The sequence below is a fragment of the Triticum urartu genome, chromosome 2A, assembly GCF_056163025.1.
Source record: "Triticum urartu cultivar PI428250 chromosome 2A, HENAU_Tu73, whole genome shotgun sequence".
Classification (NCBI taxonomy): domain Eukaryota; kingdom Viridiplantae; phylum Streptophyta; class Magnoliopsida; order Poales; family Poaceae; genus Triticum; species Triticum urartu.
Window position 1 is genome coordinate 32169409 of NC_141874.1, and position 23314 is coordinate 32192722.

Consider the following 23314-nt stretch of genomic DNA (forward strand, 5'->3'; position numbering starts at 1 on the left):
GAGTTCATTATTAGTCGGAAGTAACTGGGGCATGATGGTACGAAGTTCTCCAAAGTTATTCTAGAACGGAGTCCCGGATAGGATAATTCGCCTTTTGGTACGAATTTTAGCAAAGGCCTTCCAAATAGCGATATTAGGAAGGCTCTTGCTGAACTTTGTACCAAAAAGCGAATTATCCTATCTGGGATTCCGTTCCAAAATAACTTTGGAGAGCTTCGTACCATCATGCGCCTGTTACTTTCGCCTAATGATGAAGACATGGTTTTGTTGAATCCTTTGACACCAGACAAACATGACATGAGGGGGTCGAGGGTCGGGAACTAGGGTAGAGAGTCGTGGATCACCGAGCAGTCGAGGGTTGTGAACTAGGGTAGAGGGTTGAGGGTCGTCGAGGGGTCGAGGGGTCGTGAACTAGGGTAGAGGGTCGAGGGTCATGAACTAGGGTAGAGGGCCGAGGGTTGCTGAGGGGTCGAGGGTCGTCCAAGGGTCGAGGATCCAGATTTATCAAGAATGTACCCATTTATGGATGTGCACAAGTTGATCCAATTTTTTGCTCATCTCATCTATATATATTCTTCTATATGTGACGTTGTCTGTCAAAGTATTGAAGAAATCCATGGCTTCATCATTTGCCAGAAGTAACATGCATATGATGCTACGAAGCTCTTCAAAGTTGTTATGGAACGGAGTTCGTGGTAGAATAATTTGCCTTTTGGTACGAAATTCAACAACGGCCTTCCAAATAGCGATATTCGGAAGGCTTTGCTGAACTTTGTACCAAAAGGCGAATTATTCTATCGGGAACTCCGTTCCAAAACAACTTTGAAGAGCTTCATACCATTATGCTCCTGTCATTTCCGGCTAATGATGAAGTCATGGTTTTCTTGAATTCTTTGACACTAGACAATGTGACATATAGAAGGGTAGATGAGATCAGGAAAAATATAGACCATTTTCTGCACATCCAGAATGGCGCCATTTTGTTAAATCCCTTGTTGGTCCGGACGTCAGACATTCATGAGAGAGGCGGTGCGGCCCAAACCATAGAAGCATTGCCGAGGCCACCCAAATTTACCAAGTTAAAAGAGCGTTGTCGTCGAGGCCACCCCAAACCCTAGAAGCGTTGCCGAGGCCACCCAAATTTACCAAGTTAAAAGAGCATTGTCGTCGAGGCTAGCCCAAACCCAAGAAGCGTTGTCGAGGCCACCCCAAACCGTTGAAGCGTCGAGGCCACTAATATGATTCCTTGTTGTGATTAGCTAGCTATAGATGTTGCGGAACGTAGTATTTCAAAAATTTGCCTACGATCACGCAAGATCTATCTAGGAGAAGCATAGCAATGAGTGGGGAGAGTGTGTACACGTACCCTCGTAGACCGAAAGCGGAAGCGTTAAGTAACGCGGTTGATGTAGTCGAACGTCTTTGCGATACAACCGATAAGTACCGAACGCACGGCACCTCCACGATCTGCACACGTTCATCTTGGTGACGTCCCTCGAACTCTAGATCCAGTTGAGGCCGAGGGAGAGTTTCGTCAGCACAACGGCGTGTTGACGGTGATGATGAAGTTACCGATGCAGGGCTTCACCTAAGCACTACGACAATATGACCGTGGTGGAAATCTGTGGAGGGGGCACCGCACACGGCTAAGAGATCAACTTGTGTGTATATGGGGTGCCCCCCTCCCCCATATATAAAGAAGTGGAGGAGGGGGGCGGACGGCCTCCTATGGCGCGCCCCAAGGGGGGGTTCCTACTCCTACTAGGAGTAGGTTTCCCCCCTTTCCTAGTCCAACTAGGAGGGGGAAGGAAGGGAAGAGGGATAGAAGGAAAGCGGGGCCGGCCCCCCTCCCCAATTCGGATTGGGCTTGGGAGGCGCGTCCCACCACTTGGCCTCCTCCTCCTCTCTTCCACTAAAGCCCATGTAGGCCCATTAAGCCCCTGGGGGGTTCCGCTAACCCCCCGGTACTCCGGAAAATGCCCGAACTAATCCAAAACCTTTCCGGTGTCCAAACATAACCTTCCAATATATCAATCTTCATGTCTCCACCATTTCGAGACTCCTCGTTATGTCCGTGATCACATCCGAGACTCTGAACAATCTTCGGTACATCAAATCACATAAACTCATAATACCAATCATCATCGAATGTTAAGCGTGCGGACCCTACGGGTTGGAGAACTATGTAGACATGACCAAGACTCATCTCTGGTTAATAACCAATAGTGGAACCTGGATGCTCATATTGGTTCCTACATATGCTACGAAGATCTTTATCAGTCAAACCGCACAACAACATACGTTGTTCCCTTTGTCATCGATATGTTACTTACCCGAGATTCGATCGTCGGTATCATCATACCTAGTTCAATCTCGTTACCGGCAAGTCTCTTTACTCGTTCTGTAATGCATCATCCCGCAACTAACTCATTAGTCGCATTGCTTGCAAGGCTTATAGTGATGTGTATTATCGAGAGGGCCCATAGATACCTCTCCGACAATCGGAGTGACAAATCCTAATCTCGATCTATGCCAACTCAACAAACACCATCGGAGACACCTGTAGAGCATCTTTATAATCACCCAGTTACGTTGTGACGTTTGATAGCACACTAAGTGTTCCTCCGGCATTCGGGAGTTGCATAATCTCATAGTCATAGGAACATGTATAAGTTATGAAGAAAGCAATAGCAATAAACTAAACGATCATAGTGCTAAGCTAACGGATGGGTCAAGTCAATCACATCATTCTCTAATGATGTGATCCCGTTCATCACATAACAACTCATGTCTATGGCTAGGAAACTTAACCATCTTTGATTAACGAGCTAGTCAAGTAGAGGCGTACAATTCTAGCATGAATAAGACTTTGTTTGTCAATGTATTCACACATGTACTAAGTTTCCGGTTAATACAATTCTAGCATGAATAATAAACATTTATCATGATATAAGGAAATATAAATAACAACTTTATTATTGCCTCTAGGGCATATTTCATTCAATAGGTCTATGTTTGCCACTAATATATACATTTTTCATGTTTGTATATTAATTGCCATGTTGTAATATTTGCAGAAACTATGGAGCACCGAGACATGGAAACAGAACAGTTGTTGGGGGACATAATCCGCGACGAAGGTGATGTCTCATACTATCACAATGATACCGATGGTCTGGAAGGAGGTGACGCAGGCTCCGGTGATCGAACAATGGAGGAGGAAGGACATGATCATGATGGCTCCGGTGACCGAATGCCTATGGAAAAGGGAGACCGTGATGACGGCTCCGGTGACTGAACGTAGTCCGGCTAGGTATATATATTGATTAAGCCTGTGCTGACTAGCTGATTGATGCATTAATTTTTTTGGTATGTACACATATTAACTCTCTTCTTTCTTCTTTTCTAGCCCTCCGGATCAAGCCAAAGTTCGGTAACGAGACGAGGCCCGAAGAAAAAGTTGCGCTAGGATGAAAGGTTCACGATCACAGCAATCAAGGGCGATGGCCAACCGATTGAACCTAGCCAGACCAAGGAAGCATTTTCTGCTCAGTGTGGGGTCCTTGTTAGGGACATGATCCCGATCAGCATCCACCAGTGGAATAAGCCTAAGAGCGAAGACCCTCAATTGTCTTATGTCAACAATAGACAGAAAGATGATCTTTGGACCGCGCTGAAGGCAAATTTCACCCTACCGCCAGAGGAGGATCCCGATAAGCCAGTTATAGAGCCATTGGTCAAGGCTCATGCTCTTAAGAAGATGGCAGATCTATTCAGGAGGTGGAAGAATGAGTTGAAATCAATGTTTGTCGACAAAGGGAAGACTCCAGAATTCACCAGCCGATTTGAGAAGATAAGAGATCACTGGCCCGCATTTGTGGCCTACAAGACATCGGAGAAGAGTAAGAATATGTCAGCGACAAACAAGATAAATGCTGCAAAGAAGGAGCATTACCATCGCACGGGGTCAGGTGGCTATCTCAAAGCCTAGCCGTTGTGGGACAAGGCTGAGAATGACCTGCTTGATAAAGTGGTCGAACCAGAGACATTGAACTAGCCAGACCGTTCAAGGACTTGGTTCTTCGGGGTTGGGGGAACCTTGGACCCTGAAACAGGGAAGTGCCGCTGGACGGACCAGCAACTGGAAATACCCGTCAAGAAGCTTCAGAAGTATATCGCCGCAGCGCAGCAAGGAACGTTCGTTCCTGACAGAGAGAACGACGAGCTCACACAAGCCCTCGGCAATTCTGAGCACCCTGGACGGACACGAGGCACGGCAGGCTCCGCTGCGTGGAAGGTTGGGTTTCCCGATGCAGGCGATTACAAAACCCGGGAGAGGAAGAGAAAAGTGGAGCATACCAAATTGCAGAAGCTGAATGCAAGGGTACGAGCGCTAGAGGAACAAGCAGTTCATAGCCAGCGACCTGCCGGAGCTATCCCAGAAGCTACCCCGCCATCTCAGCAGAGAAGCAGCATGGCTTCCACCGAGCTCCTTCAGCAGCCTGACTTCACGGCTCTCAGCTACCCCGTGGATGCTCTCATGGAGGCTCAAGATTGCCACCTTATGGTGCAATGGCAGAACCTCGAAGTCAAGGCGGCTGTCGGCTCTGTTGCACCTCCTGAACCCGGCGCAACTTTTTACTGCCTTTCGATTCCACAAGGCTATGCTGTTTTGATGGTCAATGAAATAATGGAGGGATTTGAAGAGCTCGAGCTTGACCACCCTACCGGTGAAGGGGAGACTCACCTCGGTATTGCTCTGAGACTCCATGTCTATGGAAGAAGGAGCTCATCAACCTTCCAAACTGTACGCCTCCGCCTCCTCCTCCGGCGAGTCAGGGCACTCTGCCTCCTCCTCCGGCTGCTCTGGCGCGTGGCGGCACTCCGCCTCCTTCTCCGCCAGCGCCGGCGCGTCCGAGCATCGTGCCTCCTCCTCTGCCTCATCACCAACAGCATAAGACAGCCGCCGCCGCTCCGGCTGCTCCGGCGCGTCGTAGCACTCTGCCTCCTTCTTTGCCTCATAAGCAACGAAAGAAGACAGACGCAGCCGCTCCGGCTGCTCTGGCGTCTAGCAGTACAGCCAGAGGCGGGAGGCAATATAGATTCGGTCCATCTCTCAAGCCTCTAGAGAAGTTACCATATGAGATGACCGAGCAGGAAAACGCGGAGATCTGTCACGCCTATGTGAAGGACTTTTTTGCAAAGAAACATCCACCTCCAAAGGAGAAGATAGATCCGGTGAAATTGAAGCGGACTTTGGATGCTCTGAAGCGACCACCACCATCTTCACCGCAAACCAACTATGAGAGCATTATTGAAAGGTCATACATTGAAGCGGAGCGGTCGGGAAATACTTGCAGTGATCGAAGGTTAGCAGAACGAAGAAGTAGGGAAAAAATTCTCCAGCTTGGCGAACAAGCGGACCAATCGTGCCCCCCGCTCAAGATGTCTAGTGATATCGTCGCTAATCATCCGAGGATGGTGCCCGGTACCAATCATGCAGATTACATGCCCGACGATGCACATTTTGATACAATGGAGGTGGACGAATACAAATACCGGCACGGGAAGCCTCTCGTCAAACCTGGTCATCCTCCTCTAACAACGATGATGCGAAGTTTCCATCAGTGGTACATGAAAACCTGTAGTGAGTCTGGGAATTGATCTCGTTGGAATTGATCTGTTGAAGAGGAGCACAACCTCGTTGGAATTGATCTGTTGTCTGTTCCATTTAAGTTCTTCCAGTTTTTCAATTAAAGGGCCCTCGATAAAATAATCGTCACTTGCTACTGTCTGTAAGTACTACTTCTGTAATTAAGTCTCTATATGTAGCTCAGCTCTTTCATTGCATATATATATAATTATCCTCACTATATTATGCAGATTGAAGATTGTCGAATGCAGAAAGGCAGAAATTTATGATATTGGGTTCATTAACACAAGTCTCATAGATGAATGGACGGTTAAATATGATGCCAAACAAACCGAGGCCAACATGCTACGATCGTTGCTTCAAAATCAAAACAAAGATAAATTACTCTTTCCTTACAACTTCAAGTGAGTGTTACTGTCTTGTGCATATTCGGTTTCCCTTATTACTCGAGGTTAGAGTAATGTTTTTGATGAGTTATGCATGTGTGCGCGGCTTCCACTTTATTCTCCTAGAGATTAAGCTTGAGCAGGTACTAGTAACCGTCTTAGACTCAAGACGAAAATATCCCGAGGAGTATGAGGCCATGACTAAAATGCTCTAGAAGTAAGTTCAATCGATCATTATCGCACCATATCGGCAACTTTGTTCATTTCCTGATATCAAGTAATTATTTTCTTTGTCTCGCAGGGTTTGGAAAGTATTCACCGCACAAGCCCCGAGACTGTCGGGGGACCTGCGATTTACACACCCGAAAGTAAGTACTGCTAGCTAGCTAGTTTCGCGCATCTCCCGTTGATTCTAGCTACTTTCATCAATACCATTTATAATGCTTCATTATCAGTTTGATTGACCTCTATTTCTCGTAAAGTGCTTGTGGCAGGAACCCGGGAATGATTACGGTGGATACTACGTTTGCGAGTTCATCTACAACGCGACGGCCAAGAATAAGCGGGGCTACTCTAAAAGACAATTTGAAGTGCGTAAGCAATAATATTCACAATTTTATTTTATTACCATCATTTGTGTTAAGTTTCATTCATATATATGTATTGACCCCCTTCTTCAAATTAGATGTGGCAGATGCGGAATGAGCTCCTACCACAAGATCGCATACGAGCAATGCAAGAGGAATTGGCGGGATTCTTTGTTGACCACGTCATCAATAAAACCGGAGAATACCATGTGGAACTTGAGTTCAGATGTTAGGGGATTGTAAGAGATCTTATATTGTATATATGTAGCCAGTAGCGTCGGATAGATATACGAAAACTTGTGACCAATCTCTCGGAGAAGGAGAGGTCGATCACTTCTCTCTGTATATATGTTCATGACAATCTTCTGTACTTAATGTTTTCCTTCATTTGCTTACTAGATAGTGTGTCGAGTCATCTCTATGCGTATAGTACGTAGCATCGACCAAGCACAGAGATAAGAGAGGACGCTTCTCTCTGTTAGCTAGCTAACACAATATATGAAACCCCTAAATTAACTCTACAAAACCCCCAACCCCCCCCCCCTTTCAAAAAAAAACAAAAACTCCAGCCCCTAAACTGCTGATGCGTGGATGCTTTTTGGTCCCAGTTGGTGCTACCAACCGGGACAAAAGGCCCCCCTGCCTGGGCAAGCCGCAGCGGCCACGTGGATCCCCATATGTCCCGGTTCGTAGGTGAAGCGGGACTAAAGGTATTGGGCTTTAGTACCGACCCTTTAGTCCCGGTTCCGGAACAGGGACAAATGGGCCTTTTTCTACTAGTGATAGTCTGGTAGGCAGTTGACTAGGGCAACAGACGAAGTCGCACATCTCACTGGTAGGAATAATTGGATGGTGAAAACTGGACATTCAGGCGGTACTGAAAAGATGCATAGAGGCGTGGCGCTAAAGTGGCCCATCTCACTAGAGGGGGTGGTTCGGACAGAGTACTAGCTGGGAAAACTAGACTTCCACGGGGTATGGGGAAAATTGCACATCACTGTTAGACAATTGGCCGAGGAAGCATCTGAAGTTTCACATCCACTGTTCGGTAGTTGGCCGAGGCAACAAATAGTGAAATCCACGCATCCATGGGCAGGGGGAAGTTGCACATCAGCTACTAAGCAGTTGGCCTGGGCAACTGACGAAGTTGCAGATCTCACTGTTAGGGGGTAGGTTGGGGTGGACGTGCCATCAGTGAGACTGCACGTCCATGGCTAGGGAAAAAGTTGCACATCGACTCTGAGATAGTTGCACATTGACTGCTTGGCAGTTGCACCTAACGGGGATTAAATTGCATACAATAAAATTTGTCGAAACTTACTCTTGCGGGATATAGTCAAAGAGCACGCCGGGCGGGGTCCAACGATGAAAGCGGATCTTAGTTTCGATGTTCGACTCAAAAGTTATAACTCTTAAGAAAAATGAAAACCCAAATTAAATGGGTTTATATCTATTCGCATGAGTGAAAAGTACACGTTCACTAGTAAGGAAAAAGTTGCACATCAACAGTCATGTACTTGCACATTGACTCCTAGACAGTTGCATCAAATAGGGATTAAGTTGCACACACAAAATTCGTCGAAACACACCCGTACGAGATCTAATTTCGAAGAGCACATCGCAAAGGTTCCAATGGTGAAAACGGATCGTAATTGCGACGCGCGGATTGAAAGTTATGTCTATTTAAAATTTTAAAACCACAAATTAAATGCACAAGATAGCAAAATGCATGCAACGAAGAGTATGGCTGTACTGGCATTTAATACGTCATGGAAAAGGAGATTAGAGGAATATTTTTTCTAATTAGGAAGAGGGACAAGAAATATCCTAAAATGGTCGGCCGCTTGCTAACCATCACTGAGCGGCCGAGCGCTGGCTAGACGTGTCCCGGAAAAAATTAGTGAACAACAACGGACCCTATGGGGCGACACGATCGTTGGCGGGCACTGCTATATGTCGTGTTCAGCAAGCAGGGAGAGCAACTAGTTGAAGAGTGCTCCTTCGGGAGTCTTGCAATGATCAGCGCCACTTTGTGCGCTTTCAGCCGTCCGCCACATGTCGCGCTCTGGGCGCTTCTTCCGGATTTTTTTAATTTTTTCACATGCATTTTCGGCTTTTTAAACGGGGTTTTTCGACGTTTCGGTATTCCACCGGTCTTCCTTAGCTTTTGAGTCAAAAATTTGGGCAAAAAAACATGTTTTCTTTTTTTTTTCTTTTCACAGGAGTCGCGGTTTTGCTTTGGCCAGCGGCGCGGTTTTGCTTTCGCCAGATTCATGGCCGTGCCTCTCGAAAACGAAAAAACGTGTTTCTGTTTTTTTTCCTTCCGCGAGAGGCATGGTTTTGCTTCCGGAAGAGACACGGTTGTGCTTTCGCAAGAGGCACGGCCGTGCCTCTCGGAAATGGGAAAAAACGCATTTTCTATTTTTTTTTCTTCCGTGAGAGGCACGGTTGTGCTTTCGCGAGAGTCACGGCCGTGCCTATCGAAAACGAAAAAAAACGTGTTTTTTGTTTTTTTTTGTTTTATTCCACGAGAGGCACGGTGCCTCTCGAAAATGGAAAAAAACATGTTTTCTATTTTTTTTCCTTCCGCGAAAGGTATGATTGTGATTTTGCGAGAGGCATGTGCGTGCCTCTTTCGGAAAGGGAAAAAGGCATGCTCCCGGTTCGTTTTTTTCGTCCGGTTTTCTTCGTCCGGCTTATTACATGAAAAAAGTTTATCAAAACCTGTCAACATGGGATCTAATTTTGAAGATCTCGACGCGAGGAATCCAACGGTGAAAACAGTTTGAGATTTGGAAGTACAGTTTAAGAAATAAAACATTTTGAATAAACGGATCTACGAAAAAAGGAAAAACTCTTAGGTTGTGACAAGTGGCGCACATACAGCGCGTCACTTGTCGCAAGCTGGGAAGGTGGGAGTGATATTTGTAATAAGTACTCCTCAATTAGTGATTTCGGCGAGCAGGCGCACTGCACTCGCGTCGGGAGAAGCCCTAGACAGGCAGCGCGGCAGCCACAGCCTGGTTTTTTTTTGTTTGTTGTTCTCATTTTTACTTCATTTTCGTACTTTCAGTTATACTTTAAAAATATTCTATACACAGTGTGTGTTACAAAAAACACTCTTCAAAAACACATTTAGAGAAAATGTTGAGTAAGTATTCAAAAATGTTGAACAAGAATTCAAAAAATGTTGAACAAGTATTTAAAATGTTGAATAAGTATTAAAAATGTTGAAAAAATATTTAAAAAATGTTGCACATGTATTAAAAATTGTTGAACAGGTATATGAAAAATGTTGACCAAATATATGACAAATGTTGAACAAGTATTGCAAAATATTGAAAATATATTTGAATAAGCGTTTGAACAATGTTGATCAGGTATTAAAAATTGTTGAACGGGTATATGAAAAAATGTTAAACGGGTATATGAAAAATGCTGAACAAGTCTACGACAAATGTTGAACAAGTATTGAATTTTTTTGAAAAAGTATTTGAAAAATGTTGAATAAGCAAACAATGTTGAACAGGTATTCAAAAAATGTTGAACAAGTATTGAAAAAGTATTTTAAAAATGTTGAATAGGCGTTCGAATGATGTTGAATGTGTATACAAAAAATGTTGATCACTTATTAAAAAAATGTCTTTTGATGCATACGGAAATGTAGAGTGAAAACAAAAACAAACATAAGAAAAACGAAATAAAAACAAAAAATGGAGAGGAAAAAACAAAACAAAACAAAAAAAAGATAAGAAAAAACAAAAAACAAAAGAAAACAAATAAAGAAATAAAGAAAACAAAGTGCAAAAAAATAATGAAAAAATGGAGAAGAAGAAAACTCCAGATCTTCATATTCAACTAAAGGTCGAGCCCAGTTTCTTCGCACGAAGCCGACGGTAGCCTAGTGGCAAGGCGCGAGCTGCATCATCGTGGAGACCGGGATTCGATCCTCTCGAGTCCTCCACTTTTCTCCGCTGTTTATCAAGTCAAGCAGAAGAAAATGGGCCGGCCCGATGCGTACAGGAGAGGAGGCTAATAATATCGCTTGAAGCGATAAATAGCTCTCGCGATCGTTGGCGGGGTTAGAAAAGAGTTGCGATAAATTCATGCCAACCTGTGCCCCCTCTCGAGGATATGAGGCCCATCTTAGTGGCCCACAAATGATCCACTATTTGTCCATCCAGTTAACTAACAACAACACAACCTAAGTTTGAGGATAGCAATCCCGGCAAATACTATATGGTTGCCTCAAAAAAAAAAGGCAAATCCTACATGATGCCTTAAGCGCCGGATTTAGTATTGTTAGCAAACCGGCGCACACCGCCCTTAAGTCCACTAGTTTGTATATGGGCCGCCCGAAGTAGTTATTTCCACCGCTTTTCAGATTCTGCAGTCCACTAGTTTGTATATGGGCCGCCCGAAGTAGTTATTTCCACCGCTTTTCAGATTCTGCAGTGGTTTTATGTTCGTTTTTTCTTTCGGTATCTTTTTCCTTTTTGTTTTCATTTTACTTTTCCATTTATATTTTTTTCCTCTTTATTTTTTCCTCATATTTTTCAAGTGCATGATTTTTTCAAAAAACATGATCCTTTTTAAAAAATTGTGAATTTTCTTCCAAAATTGATGAATTCTTTGTACAATTTCGTGAAATTTTTGAAAATTCATGAACACTTTCCATAATTTTATGAAATTATTTCATATTTCATATTTTTTTCAATTTTTCAATTTTTTTATTTTTATGAACTTTTGCAAAATCTGTGAACTTTTTAAAAAATTATGATATTTTTTCAATTTTCAAAAAGTCAATGGTCTACTGTCCAGTGTCAACAACTGAATGACCGACTGAGGCAGAAAAGAATTGATAGAACGAGCAAGCCTGCCTATCGATGGAGGGATCGAGCGAACCTTACCGAAAAAAGGTTCCCCCGCTTTGTATACAAAGCAACCAACCGATACATCCAACGATAGGTGCCGGGCGGAAGCAGCACAGTCACACCCAAAAGAAAAGAAAATGAAAATACAAGAGAAACAAATGCCAACAACGGCGGATCGACAAAAATGAAGAACCCTCATGGCTGCTGCACCCACCGGAGATCGCCCACCAAGCTCCGAGCCACGGAAGCACAGGTACCAATCATTACCTCCAAGAAGGGACGCGACGATGACGACGCTGCTGCCAAGGATTTCCTCGGTACGCTATGAGGAGAGAGGAAGGGTAGCCCCGACGCCCTTCAGGAAGGTCCGGCGGTACCCACAAGCGCCACCGCATCGGTGTCGGCCAAGCCAACAGGGATTTCTCCCGATGCCAACCTCCACCTCAGGCACTCCAGAGCTCGCCACCAAACAGACCCTCACCCTGCGCCAACCCGGTCCCGAAGCTTCCCACGCCGTCTCACCACGGTACCGTGAAGCATGGTCTGTACAAAAGAAGAAGAGGAGCCGGGACTAGGGCAGCAGCACCGTCAGCACGCGGGAGGGCCCCACCTCCACCGTCGAAGATGGTAGCTTGCCAGACGCAATAGCAGGAACATAATAGGCCCGTGGCCGCACAGGCCCAGCTAGGATCTCCGAGGCCCGTAAAGTTCCCGCCTTCGCGCTGCAGCCGGCACGCCGTCGACGCCGCCGCCCCTGTCCAAGCCACTCCCCTGCCTCCCCGCACGGAGAGCCGCCAAGTGGAAGCACCACCACCACGCGCACCGCCGGCCACCACCAAGTCACCGGACCGCCATCGGCCGAACCACACCACCGCCGCACGCCCTCGACGGAGAGGAACCAACGCAGCCGCCAGCAGCCCGAAGCCGGACCCCAGCCGCCGCCCACGCCGCCCGCAGCCCACGACCCTGTCGGGCGGATCCGTCCACCGCGGCGAGGCGCGCTCCACCGCGCAGCCGGCCACGCAGCGCCACGCGCCGCCAGGGGGCCGTGCGCCGCCACGCCGCGATGCCCCGCGCCTGCACTGCGTCCGCACACGAAGGAGGAGCCCGGCTGCCCCACCTCGCGCGAGGGAGGAGGAAGAAGACGCCCCGCCGCAGCCAGCACCGGTCGGGCTTTGCGCGGCCATGCTCCCTGGCGGCGGCGAGGGAGGAGGGAGGAGGAGGAGAGGCCGACGACGGGGGATCTGGGCGCCCGCCCCGGCCGCCTCGCGAGTGGCAACGCGGGGGGAGGGTTTCAGGGGGGTTCCCACAGTGTGGATGTTGCTATCGCTCATCGAGCGAACCTTCGTTTTAATGGGTCGTTCCAGCTCGCGCCAGCACAGACAGCTGGGGCTTAAGGCGCCGTATTGGAAGTAGGGCTGGATTAACGAGCTGCTCGGCTCGTTAAGCTCGTACTCGTTAAGCTTGTGCTTGTTAAGATTCGGCTCGTTAAGCTTGTTAAGATTAACGAGAAGAAATCCGTGCTCGGCTCGGTTCATCTGAAGCTCGTTAAGCTCGTGAGCGCCAGCGAGCGCTCGTTAACAGATTATAATGTGTTATGTTCTACATAATAAGTGTGTAGGTGTTGTTTTTAAGATGAAATATGATGACTACACAAATAAATGCACTAGTTTATTGCCTTCTATCTCGATTAGATTGAATAGATGGGATGAGGTGCTACAAAAAGTTAGTCACGCAAGATGAAAAAATGTATTGTGTTGTTACTAACGAGCTAAACGAGCTACTCGTGAAACTCGTTAACTCGTTTGTTAAGCTCGTTAAGCTTAGCGAGCTGAAATCAATGATTAGCTCTGTTTATTAAGAAGCGAGCTACGAGCTTAACGAGTCAAACTATCGAACGCTCGTTAAGCTCGCGAGCTACCAGCTTTTGGTCCAGCCCTAATTGGAAGTCCCAGCAGTCCTGCCCACAAAACAATGGTCACGAGGTTGTTTTCTGTGTCTGTGGCGTGACTATGTCGCTTCAATTGCCCAATGGGTAATTTAACAAATAATATATCCAATAACGTTCTACTATGGAATCCCGACAAAATAAGTATGAAGGTGTAAATCAGAACATTTTATTGTTGCCAGTTCAGTGGCTAACTTGTGACTGTAGGCGCTTCCTTTCTGTGACAAGGTACCTTCATGCTTTTGATCTCCTTTTAGAAGATCAATCAAGGTGAAATGCATGATCACAGAACTGGTGAACGATGTACTCTGGCTAGCATGCAACAACTATTTATATACGTATGCTTCTTCGGGGATATCATTCCCACTGTTCCGGTATGATAGCGACTCCTTCACTTTTCACTTCCATTTGAGTCATGTGAGATTTTGGAGGAAACCGAAATTCAAGGCCATGTTCCACTGGAAATAACTTTTAGTGTTCCCATGTTGCATAACAGAACACCCATGATAGATTTTACTGCAGTCTAACACCCCATTAAGCCGACTAGTGGAATTTCAGGCCATTCCATCCACTGAACGGTACCAGTCCCATGTCTACTTAAAGTAGGAGTCATCCTACGCGAAGTATGCTGCTAAGGCAGCAAGGCAAATCATAACATAACTTTTAAGCAAGAAGGGCGACGGAAAGCACAGTGCTTTGCTCTACTACAAAAGACCGGCATAGTTCACCTACAGCAATGCTAAAAAAAGCACCCACCGAGCCAGCAGGCAGCACCATTATGTGAAGCTCCCAAATCGGCTGATTAATTATTCATGAGGTCTTGTAATAGTTTTCAATACATATTTATTCTAGTGACAGTTCAAGGTGTCACTCATGCATAATAGTTTTCAATACATATTTTGTAAGGCCTTGTTGAATAATGAAATAAAGGTGTTATAAGACCGGATCATTGACTCCGAACTGAGTTTTATCACATCCAGCAAGAAATTGCGACGGTCATCATGAAGGATGTCGTCAAAGAAACGAGGATGTTCTACAAAGGCACAGTGTCGCGACTTGACGTTCATCATGAAGCCTTTCACGAAGCTAGGGTGTGTCCTCCAGGATTTGGATGGACACAACAACATGGTGCTGTGATTGACGATGACAATGTGTCCGTTTAGTTACTACTTTCTCTGGGACAAAATTTTGAATTTATGTACGACGAAACTTTGTGATGTAAACTGTCCTCCTCAAATTGCATAGATCACTCTAGTTAATTAGTTTGGGTATGATAAACTTTGTTACTTATGTTTACTATATGTTGCTTGTATTTGCTAACTCTTTCTCTTCATGTTGCTCAATTATATTATATTGCATATTATCGATGAATTTGCCTCATGATGATGCAGGGATATAGATCATCGATAGAGAGGAAGTGTTATGCCGTGTACATAGGGAGGGTTCCAGGAGTGTATGACGAGTGGCCAGAGTGTCAGGTCCAAGTGTAGCGGTTCCCGGGCGGCAGCCACAGAGGGTTTGATAGCAGACGCGAAGCGGAAGCTAGTTACTTGAGGTTCATACTAGCACGAGAGAGGAATCAAAACCAGCTCCTCACGAACTACTACATAATACCTCTCTTACTCATAGTGATCGATCTTCTATTGTATATCATAGTTTAAATAGATGATGAAACATGTGTATGTGATGACCATGTATATGAGACATGTGATAACTTGTATCGCTATTTTCGAGATGATGATGACACATCATGTCTATAGGGTCATGATGATGATAATATGATATGGTATGATGAGACTATTGTATAAAACCTGTACAAATACAACATAGATACATAGAAGAAGAAAATAATATAGAAAATATTAGTAGTAGCGCGGGGACAGTGAATAGTAGCAGCTCTGGCTTAGTAATAGCACGGGTTCCACAGCTGCGCTGCAACTAGTTAGTAGTAGTGCTGGTTGGGCCTGGGCTACTGCTACGTATAAGTAGCAATAGCGCGGGATAAAAACCCCACTACAAGTAAAATTAGTTGTAGCGCCCTAGTAGTAGCGCGGGGGCCCGCGCTTCTACTAGGCCTCTAACCCGCGCTACAGCTAGTGTTTTTCATAGTAGTGTCATGTTCTTTTACAAGCCAGAAGCATTTTGTATCATCTCACTTTTTAAACATTCGTTCATTTGTACCGTCATTTTTTAAACTTCCCCATCCTACATTGATGACTTAATCTGGCCAGGAGCTTGGCCCGCGCTTCTACTAGGCCTCTAACCCGCGCTATAGCTAGTTTTTTCATAGTAGTGTCATGTTCTTTTACAAGCCAGAAGCATTTTATATCATCTCACTTTTTAAACATTCGTTCATTTGTACCGTCATTTTTTAAACTTCCCCATCCTACATTGATGACTTAATCTGGCCAGGAGCTTATGTATCCATCGAGGTGCACAACAATATGTAACTAAGAAAAGCAGGAAAATGAATATAGTGTGAGCAAGATGACCACAGGCTGTGGGGCCAGATGTAACTAACTAAAGCATATACTGCTAACCGTTTATGCTTCAGAAACTTTGTGTAGTGCAAGATGATAGTGCACTAGTAGAAAACAATGCTTTGGTCACAGCTCAATGATAAAAACTTCAAAAATTAAAAACCTTCGAGATGTAGTTATATTACTACATCTACTAGTTAGGAAAATTAAAAAACTTAAATTTGGACATGTTTTGCAAAAAAGTGTTATGAAAAAGTAAAATGGCTATAACTTTTGCATAGGATGTCAGAAAAAAACGTATAATATATCAACATGTTCAGCACGAAAATCCGGTTCCGATTTCGACGTCCATAGGCCGTTTTGCAAATTTCTAGAATCCTCAAATTCTGAAAGGAAAAAGTTATCCTCAAATTTCAGTTTTTTTGAATTTTTGGTCAAACTGTGGTCAAACTACTTATTCAAGAAATATTAGTGTTACTAATTAATTATTATTTTTAGAATAGTAGTTCCAACTCAAATGGTTCTTCATGCTCAAGTTCAACTCCTAAGGGTTAATAAGATTGACAGCTTACTATTGTCAAGTAAACAACAAGTGCAGATTTGAAAACGAGGGGGAATAGAACTCGGAAGTTAAGCATGCTCAGGCTGGAGTAGTGAGAGAATGTGTGACCGGTCGGAAAGTTAGATGATTTGGAATGATGAGGGATGATTACAGATTAAAGGTTAAATTGAGCAGTGATGACGGATGATTAGAGATTAAATTGTTAAATAATTCAGAAATTGAAAATCAGAAGAAAAAAAATCAAAACAATTCCAAAAAATTCCTTTAGTCTCGGTTGGTGTTATCAACCAGGACTAAAGGTGGAGATCGAGACAGCGGCCACGTGGAGCCCCTTTAGTCCCGGTTCGTAAGAGCATCTCCAGCCGCGCCCCCAGGAGCCCGATTTTCGCCGGCCTGGGCCGAAATTAGCGCCGGCGGACCCAGGCCGAACCCGGCGCGCTGGGGGGCGCTCGGGGACGCCGGGGCGAGCGGTTTTGGCGCGAAAGAGCCGCGGACCCGCCGCGTCAGCAACACCGCGCGTCGTCTTCCCCCATGCCTCGGTTTCCCGCGGGGAATCAATGGCAAGGCTGTCGCCGGTCAGCCTTACCATTGATTCCTCACGGGCGGCGCGTCACGGGGCGACGCCGACGCCTCCCCTCCCTCACACGCGTACACACGGGCGCGGCGCGGCTATATAAAGCCGGCGGCTTCCCTCGCCTCTGGCCACACCAGCCCTAGCCCTAGCCGCCGAGCTCTGCCTCTTCCGAGAGCCGCCGCCGAGCCCCCCCTCTCCCGAGCGCCGCCGTCGAGCCCTCGCTCTCCCGCCCCTCCCGATGGCCGAGCATTTCTCCGGAGTGAGGCGGCGGCCAACGGCTTCGGCCGCCGCTCGCTCCGCGAACAGGAGTCTTGACTCCTGTTCGAGGCGAACATCCCGGCGCCGCCGGGCATGCGCGTCGGGCCGACGGACTGGAAGCTCAGCAACGGGGGAGTGCTCATTCGCGGCGGTGAAGGCAGAGCCGGGGCTCGCCGCCGTGAAGAAGGAGCACGGCGAGGTCGAGCGTGACGATGACGCGGCCCTTGAATGGCACTCCACGAACCGGGACTAAAGGCCCTCCACGTGGCCGGTCCACCTTTAGTCCCGGTTGGTAACACCAACCGGTACTAAAGAAAATTTTCTGATTTTTTTTTAATTTTTATTGAAAAAAAATTTTGAAATATTTTTTTTAATTTTTTTATTTTCAAATTTCTGAATTATTTTACCCTCTAATCTCTAATCACCCCTCATCACTGCTCAACTTAATCTCTAATCCCTAGCCCTAGCCGCCCTAGCCGCCGAGCTCTGCCTCTTCCGAGAGCCGCCGCCGAGCCCCCCCTCTCCCGAGCGCCGCCGTCGAGCCCTCGCTCTCCCGCCCCTCCCGATGGCCGAGCATTTCTCCGGAGATGAGGCGGCGGCCAACGGCTTCGGCCGCCGCTCGCTCCGCGAACAGGAGTCTTGACTCCTGTTCGAGGCGAACATCCCGGCGCCGCCGGGCATGCGCGTCGGGCCGACGGACTGGAAGCTCAGCAACGGGGGAGTGCTCATTCGCGGCGGTGAAGGCAGAGCCGGGGCTCGCCGCCGTGAAGAAGGAGCACGGCGAGGTCGAGCGTGACGATGACGCGGCCCTTGAATGGCACTCCACGAACCGGGACTAAAGGCCCTCCACGTGGCCGGTCCACCTTTAGTCCCGGTTGGTAACACCAACCGGTACTAAAGAAAATTTTCTGATTTTTTTTTAAAATTTTATTGAAAATTTTTTTTGAAATATTTTTTTGAATTTTTTTATTTTCAAATTTCTGAATTATTTTACCCTCTAATCTCTAATCACCCCTCATCACTGCTCAACTTAATCTCTAATCACCCCTCATCATTCCAAATCATCTAACTTCCCGAACGGTCACCCATCCTCTCACTACTCCAGTCTGAGCACGCTTAACTTCCGGGTTCTATTCTCCCTCGTTTCCAAGTCTGCACTTGTTGTTTTCCTGACAATAGTAAGATGTCAATCCTATTAACCCTCAGGAATTTAGCTTGAGCATGAAGTCACATATTTCACTATTTGAGTTTGAAACTATTGTTCTAAAAAACAATAATTTTTTAGTAACACTAATATTTCTTGAATAAGTAGTTTGACCATTGTTTGACCACAGTTTGACCATAGTTTGACCAGATTTGACCAAAATTCAAAAAAGGTGAAATAATTATTTAATAACACTAATATTCTTGAATAATTATTTAGTAACACTAATACTTCTTGAATAAGTAGTTTGACCATAGTTTGACCAGATTTACTGAAAAATTAAAAAACTGAAATTTGAGCATAACTTTTTTTCCTTCTGGAATTTGAGGATTCTACAAATTTGCAAACAGGCCGTAGGCGGTCTCCATCGGATGTAACTTTTCGAGTAGATGATTTTTCATATAAAAAACTTTTTAATCCGAGTTCGTATGCAAAAGTTATGCCCATTTTACAAATTCCAGAGAGATTTTGTAAATAAAGTCGAAATTCATATTTGTAAATTTTCCCAACAACTAGACCACATATCACATGGGAAACTTATTTTATTTTATTTTTATTGACATTTCCATCATTTTCTTTTGTTTTTTCTAAAACTGAAAAGGCAGTCCACGGGGGGGGGGGGGGGGGGGGGGGAGTTTGAAAATGGGACCTTTAGTACCGGTTCGTGCCATGAACCGGTACTAATGCCTCAAAGCCCATTAGTCCCGGTTGGTGGCACCAACCAGGACTAAAGGTCTAACCTTTAGTACCGGTTGGTGCCACCAACCGGGACCAATGGGCATCGCACCCTTTAGTCCCGGTTCGTGGCACGTACCGGGACTAAAGGGCCCAGGTGAACCGGGACTAATGCCTTAGCCGCACGAACCGGGATAAATGCACCCATTGGTCCCGGTTCTGGACTGAACCGGGACTAATGGGCTTACCCGGCCTGGACCAAAGCCCCCTTTTCTACTAGTGTGGGCACGCCAGGACTCCCTCAAGATGGTGATGGAGCGCCAGTGCGCCGCCCTGCAGGGCTTCGCGGAGCGTCGCCGGGGCCGCGACGAAGGAGGAGGAGTCGTCATCGACGACAGCGACGACGACGACGACGCGCCACCACCGCCACCAGTCCGCCATGGCGACGCCGGGTCCAGCAGGGGCGCCCGTCTCAAGGAGGAGAAGGCCGACGACGAGGATGGCGGTGACGACAGCGACTACTCAGTGTTCAGCAAGTTTCTTTTATATTAGTTTATATATTTGCTATGTAATGAAAATCGGCGAACTTTGTCCAAATATATGCCCAAGTTGGCCGAAATTTGTCGTGTTTAGCCGAACTGTGCCGAAATTTGTTATATTTTTTTATTTAATCGCGCCTAGGAGCGGCCCTGGGGCCGGCGGCTGGGGACCAACTCGCCCCAGGAACATTTTTTACGCCGGCTCACCCCCAGGCGGCGATTTAAGGCGCCCTCTGGAGGACCAACGGCTGAAGATGCTCTAAGCGAACCAGGACTAAAGGTTTTGAACTTTAGTCCCGACCCTTTAGTCCCGGTTTCAGAACCGGGACTAAAGGCCGTTTTCTACCGGTGATGTGAGCACCAGGACTTATCACATGGAAGCGATCTAGCAATAGAGCACCTCACGCATGCATGTGTCATATGCTTTTGACCTCCAGAGTCCACAGCGGCCGGCCATATGGGATTGGAGACTCATGCAGATCAGATATATGGATCACAAGGACAGTAGATATATGCATGACAATTGACAAATGAGGAAGCTCTGTGACAGTGTGATGCGATACGTACAGCTCTCCTATATGTAACCTTCCTGGCAGATATCACATCTTCACCACTTCAAAATTTGCACGTCATATCCTTCGCCTTCTCCAAATTTAGCTATTGTGAGATTTTGGAGGAGACCAAACCCATGTGCGATATGCGGAAACGCCTTATCCTCGGTGCGAGGGCGCGTGGTACGTGTTATAGGCAGGGGCGCAACAACCCTGTAGCGCATACATGAGATCTTACAGGAGACTTGGAGAGGAAGGGATAGAGTAGGTTACAATAGATAGATAACAACTAACTGCCTAGCCTATCTCCCAGTGGACTCCTAGACTCCTGGTGCGGCGCATGAGAGAGAGGCCAACGTGACGGGTTGATAAGTTGTTTGACACCCTCCCTTAATCACAACTTCATCAAGTTGAGATTATGTTTGAAATCTTCAAAGCTTCTAGTAGGCAAAGGTTTTGTGAACCCATCTGCAATTTGATCTTTGGAGTGCACAAAACGAATCTCAAGTTGCTTCTTGGCAACCCTTTCTCTCACAAAGTGAAAGTCTATCTCAATGTGCTTTGTCCTGGCATGAAAAACTGGATTAGCAGAGAGATAGGTAGCACCTAGATTGTCACACCATAAACATGGAGGTTGAGTGCCTCTAACACCAAGTTCCCTCAAAATGGATTGTAGCCAGATAATCTCTGCTGTTGCATTTGCCAGTGCCTTATATTCTGTCTTTGTACTGGATCTAGAGACAGTAGTTTGCTTTCTTGCACACCACGATATTAAATTGGGACCAAAAAATACTGCAAAACCACCAGTAGACCGCCTATCATCCAGGCAACCTGCCCAATCAGAGTCTGAAAAGGCACTGACAAGTGTAGATGGTGACTTACTGAAATTGAGACCAACATTAAGAGTGTTCTTGACATATCTAACAATCCGTTTTGCAGCAGTCAAATGAACTGTGGTGGGTGCATGAAGAAATTGACAAACTTTGTTGACAGCAAAAGAAATATCAGGCCTAGTAAGTGTTGGGGAACGTACTAATTTCAAAAAAAATCCTACGCACACTCAAGATCATGTGATGCATAGCAACGAGACGGGAGAGTGTTGTCTACGTACCCAACGCAGACCGACTGCGGAAGCGCTGACACGACGTAGAGGAAGTAGTCGTACGTCTTCACGATCCAACCGATCAAGCACCGAAACTACGGCACCTCCGAGTTCGAGCACACGTTCAGCTCGATGACGATCCCCGGACTCCGATCCAGCAAAGTGTCGGGGAAGAGTTTCGTCAGCACGACGGCGTGGTGATGATCTTGATGAACTACAGCAGCAGGGCTTCGCCTAAACTCCGCTACAGTATTATCGAGGAATATGGTGGCAGGGGGCACCGCACACGGCTAGGGAATAGATCACGTGGATCAACTTGTGTGTCTAGAGGTGCCCCCTGCCCCCGTATATAAAGGATCCAAGGGGGAGGGCTGGCCGGCCAAGGAGGAGGGCGCAGGAGAGTCCTACTCCCTCTGGGAGTAGGATTCCCCCCCCCCCAATCCTAGTCCAACTAGGATTCCTCGGAGGGGAAAGAGGGAGAGGGGGGCCGGCCACCTTCTCCTAGTCCTAATAGGACTAGGGGAGGGGGGAGGTGCGCAGCCACCTTGGGCTGCCCCTTTCTCCTTTCCACTAAAGCCCATTAAGGCCCATATGGCTCCCGGGGGGTTCCGGTAACCTCCCGGTACTCCGGTAAAATCCCGATTTCACCCGGAACACTTCCGATATCCAAACATAGGCTTCCAATATATCAATCTTTACGTCTCGACCATTTAGAGACTCCTCGTCATGTCCGTGATCACATCCGGGACTCCGAACAACCTTCGGTACATCAAAATGCATAAACTCATAATATAACTGTCATCGTAACCTTAAGCGTGCGGACCCTACGGGTTCGAGAACAATGTAGACATGACCGAGACACGTCTCTGGTCAATAACCAATAGCGGGACCTGGATGCCCATATTGGCTCCTACATATTCTACGAAGATCTTTATCGGTCAGACCGCATAACAACATACGTTGTTCCCTTTGTCATCGGTATGTTACTTGCCCGAGATTCGATCGTCGGTATCCAATACCTAGTTCAATCTTGTTACTGGCAAGTCTCTTTACTCGTTCCGTAATACATCATCTCACAACTAACATATTAGTTGTAATGCTTGCAAGGCTTATGTGATGTGCATTACCGAGAGGGCCCAGAGATACCTCTCCGACAATCGGAGTGACAAATCCTAATCTCGAAATACGCCAACCCAACATCTACCTTTGGAGACACCTGTAATGCTCCTTTATAATCACCCAGTTACGTTGTGACGTTTGGTAGCACCCAAAGTGTTCCTCCGGCAAACGGGAGTTGCATAATCTCATAGTCATAGGAACATGTATAAGTCATGAAGGAAGCAATAGCAACATACTAAACGATCGGGTGCTAAGCTAATGGAATGGGTCATGTCAATCAGATCATTCAACTAATGATGTGACCTTGTTAATCAAATAACAACTCTTTGTCCATGGTTAGGAAACATAACCATCTTTGATTAACGAGCTAGTCAAGTAGAGGCATACTAGTGCACTCTATTTGTCTATGTATTCACACATGTATTATGTTTCCGGTTAATACAATTATAGCATTAATAATAAACATTTATCATGAAATAAGGAAATAAATAATAACTTTATTATTGCCTCTAGGGCATATTTCCTTCAGTCTCCCACTTGCACTAGAGTCAATAATCTAGTTCACATCGCCATGTGATTTAATAGCAATAGTTCACATCACCATGTGATTAACACCCATAGTTCACATCGATATGTGATCAACACCCAAAGGGTTTACTAGAGTCAGTAATCTAGTTCACATCGCTATGTGATTAACACCCAAAGTGTACTAAGGTGTGATCATGTTTTGCTTGTGAGATAATTTTAGTCAACGGGTCTGTCACATACAGATCTATAAGTATTTTGCGAATTTCTATGTCAA